The following is an 11,392-nucleotide window of genomic DNA, read 5'->3' as shown; positions in this document are numbered from 1 at the left end:
ATATATATGTTGTTGAGCCTTCTAGGCTCCCTTAATTGTTTGTGATTAGTTTGACACAGCTGCTGATTATGTGCAACGTTAGTGACCTTTATTAGGGGAGCCCCAGGCTCAGCACACCACACTGCCCCCTGCACTGCTGCTGAGCTGTTGTGTCGCATTGATGCCTGTCTTGATAAAGGACTGTGTTCAGTCCGAAACGTCGACTTATTGTATGCTGTAATGGTGATGTATTAAACCATTTATTTTGCTGAATACTGGAGTGTGCTCTCTCGGCTGATCTTTTGATATTGGCCCTCAGATAGATAGATATAGATATAGATATATATATATATATATATATATATATATATATATATATATATAGATATATATATATATATATATATATATATAGATATAGAAAACTGTATATCAAAAGATATAAAGAAGCAGCACTCCTTATTTGATTTTTAAAGTCCCAACAAACGGACAATTTATTCCAGTGGCAACTGAGCGTCAAACTTTTTGCAGCTTATCACTCGGCATTAGCATGCCTATAACATTAGCGGGGGTCACAAACATAATCACCCATCCTAGTAGTGTAGGGAGAACACAGTCACAGTCGACGAATCCGTTTCGGTTCAACAGAACCTTTCTCACAGACTGACCCAATGTTAGTGACACTCATGCAGTGTTAAATAGCCATCACTATTAACTTCATTCAAACCACAACAGCTGCTGTGCATCACAGACCAGCCAATCATAGCTAGTAGCCAAATCACGCCCATGCCCGGAACTCCATGTATGGAGATAGACCAACACACTCCCCTATCCCACTCACGTGGGTCTCACCTGCCACTGATGGGTCTCAGGCTCACTCAACCAGCTGTGGCGGTATCAGCTCAAGTGCTGGAGACGGAGGTGTAACGCAGCGCTTCGCGCCGCGTCACCCGCGTCATCACGACGCACCAGGTCCAATCAGGGAGGCCGGCGTCACGCATCATCACCTGACGCGGTCCCGGCCACTCCCCTGGACCAACTACGGAGCGCATCGCCATGTTGGAGAGGGCAGAGAACTCTGCGGGCTAGGTGTATGGGGATGCGGACGCCATCTTGTGGAGGTCACTAAGCAAAGACCTTAAGCGATCATAACTGAGGCATAAAAATGTAACACATTGATTACAGGCATTAGCGGCGGGGGCAAGTCACTAGACAGGCTGGCTGTTAAAGCACATCAGTATAGTGGACATAACAGTACAAATAACAACATATAGTATATACATTATTTACAGTGGGGGAGGTTTCATAAGAATATTAGTCAAGCCTGAACCAATGACATGTGGCCCGATGAGGTCAGAGATTGGCTCAATGCGGTCAGACAATGACTGAGCGGGAGATCGCATGTATATCATGAGGTCACAGATAAGCAGAAATAGGGTATTCTTCATTGAGTCCAGATGGAGATAAAGTATCCAGTTTCCGAATCCACTGGCATTCCCTCTGTAACAACATTTTATGTCTATCACCTCCTCTTCTGAGAGGAGGTATATGGTCCACCAGCATGAACTTAAAGTCCCTAATCGAGTGTCCGGCATCTACAAAGTGCCTGTGTATGTGTGCCTGTGTATGTGTGCTGTGTCTCTTATACTGTGTTAAAGATACATGCGATCTCCCGCTCAGTCATTGTCTGACCGCATTGGGCCAATCTCTGACCTCATCGGGCCACATGTCATTGGTTCAGGCTTGACTAATATTCTTATGAAACCTCCCCCACTGTAAATAATGTATATACTATATGTTGTTATTTGTACTGTTATGTCCACTATACTGATGTGCTTTAACAGCCAGCCTGTCTAGTGACTTGCCCCCGCCGCTAATGCCTGTAATCAATGTGTTACATTTTTATGCCTCAGTTATGATCGCTTAAGGTCTTTGCTTAGTGACCTCCACAAGATGGCGTCCGCATCCCCATACACCTAGCCCGCAGAGTTCTCTGCCCTCTCCAACATGGCGATGCGCTCCGTAGTTGGTCCAGGGGAGTGGCCGGGACCGCGTCAGGTGATGATGCGTGACGCCGGCCTCCCTGATTGGACCTGGTGCGTCGGGGTGACGCGGCGCGAAGCGCTGCGTTACACCTCCGTCTCCAGCACTTGAGCTGATACCGCCACAGCTGGTTGAGTGAGCCTGAGACCCATCAGTGGCAGGTGAGACCCACGTGAGTGGGATAGGGGAGTGTGTTGGTCTATCTCCATACATGGAGTTCCGGGCATGGGCGTGATTTGGCTACTAGCTATGATTGGCTGGTCTGTGATGCACAGCAGCTGTTGTGGTTTGAATGAAGTTAATGGTGATGGCTATTTAACACTGCATGAGTGTCACTAACATTGGGTCAGTCTGTGAGAAAGGTTCTGTTGAACCGAAACGGATTCGTCGACTGTGACTGTGTTCTCCCTACACTACTAGGATGGGTGATTATGTTTGTGACCCCCGCTAATGTTATAGGCATGCTAATGCCGAGTGATAAGCTGCAAAAAGTTTGACGCTCAGTTGCCACTGGAATAAATTGTCCGTTTGTTGGGACTTTAAAAATCAAATAAGGAGTGCTGCTTCTTTATATCTTTTGATATACAGTTTTCTATGATCTCCTGTTGTCGGGCACCCTCAGAAACAACATCTTAAGTGTGCGGATTTCATAAGTTTTCATATATATATATATATATCTGTGTGACGGCGGCACTCGAATCTTAGGCAGAAATAATGACCAGGAGACTGGATAAGTTTCCCCAACGTTTCGAGGCTGTGTGCCTCTTTATCAAGGTGCAGATAGACCTTGGTCTATCTGCACCTTGATAAAGAGGCACACAGCCTCGAAACGTTGGGGAAACTTATCCAGTCTCCTGGTCATTATTTCTGCCTAAGATTCGAGTGCCGCCGTCACACAGTCCTGCATGTCCTGAGGTCCTCTCAGGTTTTTTCTCACGGAAGGCACCGCATTATTCACATTGGGACACAGCAAACGTGTTGGAGTGCCGCCCCACCATACTCCTATCTATATATATATATATATATATGTCCCGCCTGCCAATCGCTGAAAAGGGGGCGTGGCCGCGTATACGCCCTTGGATTGTTGATACGGCCGTGATCTTGGCAAAACGGGGCCAAACTGCTTTTAAAGTCAGGTCCGTTCTGCCGAGATGCCTCTTCAATGCTGTCGGGATAGATAGCATTGAATTGGTGCCCAACGCTATTTTCCCCGGAAATAGCTGCAGGGATTGAAAACCCCCCTTAATCTCTCTCCGAGGCTAAGTAAATATACCTATTTCTTCTGCGGCAGACGTCAGGGGCCACAAGGATAACAGTGGGTAGAGAGTGAGGTCACGAACCATTTCAGCATCAGAAAGGTTAAACTTCTTGACTGTCCTCAGGACAGCCCAGCTCCTCTCCTCTAACCCGCCTCCTAGGCCAGCTACTTTCAGTTTTAGTTGTGCTGGCAGGAGCCAACATGCACATTATAGAGAGGGGCTGCCTTATGCAGCCTTACTTCTTTTTTTAAAGATTTTATTTTTCTTCTTTTTACACTGACTGTGTGTCAGTGACAGGGCAGCAGCGCTGAGGGTCTGTTAGACCCCTGCGATGCTGCTCCATCACCTGGGCCCGGCAGCCACACACCACCCAAGGTGGCTGCCACAGAGGAGGTGTATCTGGCTGGCCCCGGGTACTGGGGGACCGACAGCCGTCACCGGGCACAAGGACACTGATTAAGGTAAGGCGTCCCCGCTGGGAGTGCACGTGAGCTGGAACGGCTGTAACAGCCCGGCGAGGGGGACCGACGGGCTGCATTAGCAAGTGGTCGAACTGGTCCGCCATCCATCCCACTGGACCTCCAGGCAACGGTGTGTGTGGGCAGCAGCACCGGTAAGTGGGGCTGCCCAGCGCGCGCCGGATCTCCGCCATTTTACCAGTGCCGCATGAGGTCAAAATCCCTGGGTGGCCATTTGCTAGTAGGGAGAGTGGGCTCCCCTCGCACAGCCCCTCTTCCGGGGACAGGATGAAGGAATATACCCATGTGAGTCTCCTCCCCTGATCCCTTCCTACCTGCCTGCTGCATAGTGATAGAGAGACACGGAGAGCACTCAGCCATTAAGCAGTCCACCTCTTCACTGCCGGGCCACTTGGGCAAGTTTCCCCTGTACCTTTCCTACTGGAGCACAGGTTACAGCAATTTATGCTCCTGCCGGCCATAGTGCTTTGTGGAGCTCAGTGCCACTTTATTATTTGCATTGTATGCCTGTGTATGTGTGCTGTGTCTCTTATACTGTGTTAACACCATCACTGCATGTCAGAAGTATATTGTTAACTGTACCAGTTTAGCTGCCTCGTACAATGATAGAGGACAGCGGTAAGTGACACAGGGGCTCCTATATTGGTGTTGCAAGGCTGGCCTGAGTGCGGCTTGTGCCCCGGTCCCTGGCTGTAACAGGCACCGCCGCTTATGGCGCACGTGTCGATCCTCCCCCAGCCATACCACCACCAGCCAGCCTGGGCAGTTGTGAGTATAGCCTGATGGCGGTCCGAGGCTACCCTTTCAAAAAGGGGTGCCATTGTAAGAGGACTGAGCTGGCCGGGAGGAGTTTGCTCCCAGATGCCATGGCACTTCCCCAGCTATCATGCGGCTCTGGCAGCCATTTTAACATACTTGGCACCCCTGCACGCTGCTGTCGGCTTCTGACTGCTGCTCCCAGGGCTGTGCTGCAGCATGTCCTGGTCTCCCAGTAACATCCATGACTGCAGTAGCTCCCCCAGGTTCTGTGATCAGACAGTGGGGTTTAGAGCATGGTGAGACAGTATTGGGCTGTATGTAAATTAGGTCATAGCACTCCTGTGTTATATACCATAGCGTTGTTGATGGCCTGTGGCAGCTCATCTCTTTATACTGTCTCTTATCCAGTGATTCTATCTCTGGTTACCTATACCTACTCTCTCTGTGTGTGTGTGTGTGTGTGTGTGTAGTGTATAAGTGTATATATTGGCAGGTGGAATGTGTATAACTCAGTTTACACTGTCATCTGAGGGGCCTGCTTTGTGCAGCACATCCCCCTGTGTCCCATCCCAAAGGGATGTCCCAGTCTTGCCTTACTGCTACCACAGAGTGGATAGGTGGGGTATTGGGGGGGGGGGGGGGGTTCGTCTCCCATACATTGCCATAGGCATATTCCAGTACTTTGACAGTGGATCTAGGACTCCGCACGTGCATCTTTTAATACACTGTACTCACTTGTTTTATGTTTGTCATATTTCGTAGTCCTTTTTTAAACTTAAATAATAAAAGGTATATTTTATGATCTCTTTCTTGCCAATTGGTGCACCACTAAAGACAAACCTTTCCCCTCCCTAATAATAAACTGCTACCACAGAGTGATCTTTAGATTTCTGCAATACTATAGCCTCTGCTTGTACAATGTGTATCTGCTGTCCCCCTCCTTTCTTACAGAAAGATACTGTGTCCTCAGATTACAGTTTGTGGGGGGGGGGGGGGGGGGACAGTTTGCAGACAACTAGGTCATACAGAGGTGGCTGGTGTGAAAGGTGCAGGGACATGTCCCTCCTTCCTGTGTTGCCTCTGCTAATAGATTTTGTATGAATGGTTACTGCGCTAAGGTAAGATAAGCAGCTTTTTTAAATAGAATAATGGGAAGGTTGCAGAAAAAGCGCTAAAAATAATAAATAAATTAAATCTGAAAAAATTGAAATGAGATTAAAAATGCGAGTGGTACCTGTAAATGAAAAAGTGGTTAATAATAATGTTTACACCCTTTTGGGGAATATGTAAAAGGGGGATTGAGGATGGACTGTCACTAGCCCTAACTCTGACCCTTACGTGCTTCCGGTGGTGGTCTCCGTGTGCCCGATGGTATAATAGCCGGGGGAGCTGCTTGATGTTATCGCGGCTTCTTCTCCCCGTCCTTTAGGCTGTCCAAGCGGTAATGAGCGCTGTCAGAGCCGCCGTTTGATGTTGTTGCGGCTGGCTCCGTGCACGTCTGAGATTACCGGAAGTTGGAGATCGTGAAAACGGAAGTTCGCCGCGGCCGCCGGGCAAGGTGTCAGGGTATCAGGGATGAGCTTGGGGGTGGTGTGAGAGTCCTCCTCACTGGTCCAACGCGTTTCGTGCGTCCTGCGCACTTTTTCAAGGATAGTTTCCTGTCCAGCATTGTGGGTATATATAGGGAAAAAACTTTATTGTCACAAACGGAAGTTCAATTCCGGAAATGGGATAAAAAGGTGGGAAACACATGTTCCTATCTTCTTAATGAGAAAAAATATCTCATTCAGTTATTTGAATGGAAAAGTTCTATAAAAAATAAAAAAATAAAAATACAAGGTACCACTCATAAAAATGCGTTCAGCTCAATATCAATATTGAGTCCTAGGGGTTCTAAGGTTTTCATAGTGTAGATCCACTTGGTTTCAATTTTCTTCAATTCTTTTACAAGGTCGCCTCCACGCCAATTTTTTGTAATTTTTTGGATTACTGTGAATTGAAGACCAGTGGGGGTTTTATTGTGTTTTTGTAGAAAATGGTTGGAAACACTATGAGTTGTGAGTCCTTTAATTATATTATAGATGTGCTCTGCGAAACGGATCTTTGCTTTTCTTTTGGTTTGTCCGATGTACTGTTTTCCACAGCCGCACTCTAATAAATAAATTACTCCTTCTGAGTTACAGGATAGATGTTCTTTAATTTTGTATTCTTTGTGTGTTTGATTTGACTTGAAGCAGGTCACTGGTTTTGTTGTTGCTTTGATGTTTTTGCAAGCTTTGCAGTTTAGGCAGTTATAAAAGCCCTTTATCTTTGAAACTTCAGAGTCAGGTTCAGATTTTGTATAACTGGTCACCAGATGTTGTTTTATGTTTTTGGCTCTTCTGTAAATAATTTTTGGTTTCTGTGGTAACAGTGGAAGTAATGTTTCATCCAATTGCAACACATGCCAGTGTTTGTGAAGTATGTCCTCAACTACTTTGTGGCTGCTATTAAATTGGGTGAAGAACTGGGAAAAGACAAATAACTGGTAATAAAGCCGGCTGATAAAGGCGGAGGAGTGGTTCTGATGACACTCGAAATGTACAAGACAGAAGCAGAAAATCTACAAGACAGAAGCAGAAAATCTACTATCAGACACAAATACATATGAAATCCTCAGTCAAGACCCAACTGAACAATTCACAAGAGAACTGCTGGTACACCTTGAAGAAGGACTTGACTTAGACATCCTCACTCAAAAAGAGTTCGATTTCATATTCCAAGAACATCCCAAAATACCAACATTTTATTTTCTGCCGAAAGTACATAAGAGCATAACCAACCCACCCGGAAGACCTACTATCTCCGGCATCAACTCCATTACATCAAACCTTTCTAAATATACCGATTTCTATTTACAGGAACTTGTGAGTCAGCAAAAAAGTTATCTAAAGGACACTACAAATATTTTACAAATAATAAATCAAATTGAATGGAAAGAAGAATACATCATGTGCACGGCCGACGTAAAATCGCTCTATACGTGTATAGAACACGAAAAAGGATGTGCACATACGAGACATTATCTATCCACCAATTCAACAATAAAAAACTCTCAGATAAATTTTATTATGGAAAACATTCATTTCATTTTATCCCATAACTATTTCTGGCATGACGGAAAATTCTATTTGCAGAAAAGGGGGACGGCGATGGGGACACCCCTAGCCCCAAGCTATGCAAACCTGTTCGTAGCAAAATGGGAGGATGACCACATCTGGGCCCCAAATGAACATACTCAATTTCTCGTCAATTGGAATCGCTACATAGATGACGTGTTTTTCATTTGGCGAGGATCTGAAGACCAGTTACACCGTTTCATCCGTTACATCAACTCAAACCAACTAAATTTAGAATTCACCACCGTTTATGACAAACAACAAGTAGTTTACCTTGATCTGGAAATTTTTATTGAAAACAAACAACTGAAAACAAGAACCCACATAAAAGAAGTCAGCGGAAATAATATATTACCATCAACCAGCAACCACCACAATAAATGGGTTTCAAATATCCCAGCAGGTCAATTCCGAAGGGTAAAAAGAAATTGCTCAGACGAAAGTGTGTTTCTCACTCAAAGTGAAAAAATGAAAAATAATTTTATTAAAAAGGGATACAACAGCACCCTCCTGGAAAATCAACTAGAAACAGTCAAAAAAATAGAACGTAAAGACCTGCTTACCTATAACAATAGGAAAGAAGAAAACAAAGATACATACAACTTCGCTTTTTTCACCCAATTTAATAGCAGCCACAAAGTAGTTGAGGACATACTTCACAAACACTGGCATGTGTTGCAATTGGATGAAACATTACTTCCACTGTTACCACAGAAACCAAAAATTATTTACAGAAGAGCCAAAAACATAAAACAACATCTGGTGACCAGTTATACAAAATCTGAACCTGACTCTGAAGTTTCAAAGCTTGCAAAAACATCAAAGCAACAACAAAACCAGTGACCTGCTTCAAGTCAAATCAAACACACAAAGAATACAAAATTAAAGAACATCTATCCTGTAACTCAGAAGGAGTAATTTATTTATTAGAGTGCGGCTGTGGAAAACAGTACATCGGACAAACCAAAAGAAAAGCAAAGATCCGTTTCGCAGAGCACATCTATAATATAATTAAAGGGCTCACAACTCATAGTGTTTCCAACCATTTTCTACAAAAACACAATAAAACCCCCACTGGTCTTCAATTCACAGTAATCCAAAAAATTACAAAAAATTGGCGTGGAGGCGACCTTGTAAAAGAATTGAAGAAAATTGAAACCAAGTGGATCTACACTATGAAAACCTTAGAACCCCTAGGACTCAATATTGATATTGAGCTGAACGCATTTTTATGAGTGGTACCTTGTATTTTTATTTTTTTATTTTTTATAGAACTTTTCCATTCAAATAACTGAATGAGATATTTTTTCTCATTAAGAAGATAGGAACATGTGTTTCCCACCTTTTTATCCCATTTCCGGAATTGAACTTCCGTTTGTGACAAAGTTTTTTCCCTATATATACCCACAATGCTGGACAGGAAACTATCCTTGAAAAAGTGCGCAGGACGCACGAAACGCATTGGACCAGTGAGGAGGACTCTCACACCACCCCCAAGCTCATCCCTGATACCCTGACACCTTGCCCGGCGGCCGCGGCGAACTTCCGTTTTCACGATCTCCAACTTCCGGTAATCTCAGACGCGCACGGAGCCAGCCGCAACAACATCAAACGGCGGCTCTGACAGCGCTCATTACCGCTTGGACAGCCTAAAGGACGGGGAGAAGAAGCCGCGATAACATCAAGCAGCTCCCCCGGCTATTATACCATCGGGCACACGGAGACCACCACCGGAAGCACGTAAGGGTCAGAGTTAGGGCTAGTGACAGTCCATCCTCAATCCCCCTTTTACATATTCCCCAAAAGGGTGTAAACATTATTATTAACCACTTTTTCATTTACAGGTACCACTCGCATTTTTAATCTCATTTCAATTTTTTCAGATTTAATTTATTTATTATTTTTAGCGCTTTTTCTGCAACCTTCCCATTGCCTCTGCTAATGCTGATTTGCTAGCAGGGCAACTTCCTGTTGTGGTGGACGCTCACAGACACACCCAAAGGCAGCATACAGCATGCAGGGAGACACTGTGCATGTTCTGTGGCACCACAGACCCCAGAAGTGCGTTTTAACCCCTGACAGCCTGAAAGCCAAGAATGTCTGCATTGGCAATCAACAAAGCATACAGGAAGACACTGTGCAAGCTCTGTGGCACGACAGACCTCAGCAGTGCTATTTCACCCCTGAAAGCCTGCAATGTCTGCGAAGACCCGCCCTCCCTCTCTCCCTTTTACCCCTCTCCCTCTCTCCCTTTTACCCCTCTCCCTAATTACCTCATCTTGGCCCTTATTCTGATCGGTGCGGATATTCCCGCATTCTTACGGAGCGGTCCGCACGCTACGGTGTTTTGCCGCATGCGGCCATCGTCCGTAGAAACGCCCACGTGTCCTCCGCATTCGGACGGACTCACTCTTTAAGAACAGGGCGTGTTTACGGACGACATACAAACCATGCGTGTGCGGGAGAAACACTCAGATTCGGCACGGTATTACAGAGTATTACAGAGTATGCTCGGGAATACCGCATCCGAACGGGAGCCAAGCGGTGCTACCGCACGTAAGCGGAGTATTTACGCCAAACAACCCACTATTAAGTATCTTCTGCAAGACATCACATGACCCACTTATTCAATTACCTATCCTCATAAAAATTATTTATTTTGCTACATTCCTGCCATGTTGTTTATTTTTTGGATTTTGTATTTTTTGGTCATTGCATCACAGTGGCATTGACTGTGACATGTATAGAAATAAATTTTATGTCGAATACACATGTGTATTGCTAGTATTAATATTCTGTCATGTCCATTGTTAGCAGTTTTAAAGTGTCTGACAAGTACAGGATATGTGGGTGTTTAGGAAGGGTTCCTTGAAGCAGCAATGGTTTCAATTAAAGCACTGACAAGCGGCCTATTAGTGAGTAATGAGTAAAGGAGTCGATTCTATTGGGTTCAGGTGTTAATGCTTGTAGTCATTAGGCGTACGTTCGCCTACCGCATGAACGAGTGGTGTCCGCAAAGCAATAGTACACTTGTGGACACCGCACATTTCTTCCCCTTTTGATCGCGTGCATTCGGAGTGCTATCCGAATGTACGCCCCCCAACATAAGTGTACTCCCCCGTGTCCGCCCATGTTTCCGCCCCGTTTTGCCCACTTTGAAACTACGCCCATGTGACATTCCGCATGACGCCCATAATACGCCCATATTTCCCGACTGATTGCGGGGAACAGTTTTGTACGGGATTTGGCCGAACTGGTACGGAGTCAAGGCGTGGCACATGCGCGTTGCGTTCTCCACGCATGCGCAGACGCCGAAAAGACGCGATCCGTAAGAATGCGGTAAAGTCCGCGTCAATCAGAATAAGGGCCCTTATGTGGGCCAAAAAACATCCATTTTCAATTATATTCTCATAGAAATGCAGGGTCATCCCGTGTTCAGTGTGAAAGGTGCCGACCCGGGTTGTCCCTGCTTCAAAAGCATGTGTGAATGGGTCCCAACCCGGGAATGTCCCTGCTTGTCCCTGGAATTTAATTCCCGGGTTGGTCTCTGCATTTCTGGTGTGACAGGGGTATAACATTGCAGTGTCACATACGGAACTGGTTGTAGTGTGTACACGCGATACAAGCCAGCGTGGGATTTTACTATGTAGTCGTAATTGCATTAGGATCGCATGCAGATCGCACAGGTTTTTACCTTGCAATCACAATGCGCCCT

The 11,392-nt window shown here is 45.4% G+C and overlaps 1 protein-coding gene across 5 annotated transcripts in view; it reads left to right on the top strand.

Moving 5' to 3' along the window:
• Positions 1-11,392, top strand: part of MAP2K2 (mitogen-activated protein kinase kinase 2) — a 161,992-nt gene that overhangs the window by 141,461 nt on the left and 9,139 nt on the right. The window lies entirely within an intron of this gene.

Source organism: Crinia signifera, chromosome 1, assembly GCF_055691185.1.
Source record: "Crinia signifera chromosome 1, ASM5569118v1, whole genome shotgun sequence".
NCBI lineage: Eukaryota > Metazoa > Chordata > Amphibia > Anura > Myobatrachidae > Crinia > Crinia signifera.
Note: the sequence above shows the minus strand (reverse complement) of the source record. Positions and strands in the feature narration are given on the sequence as shown.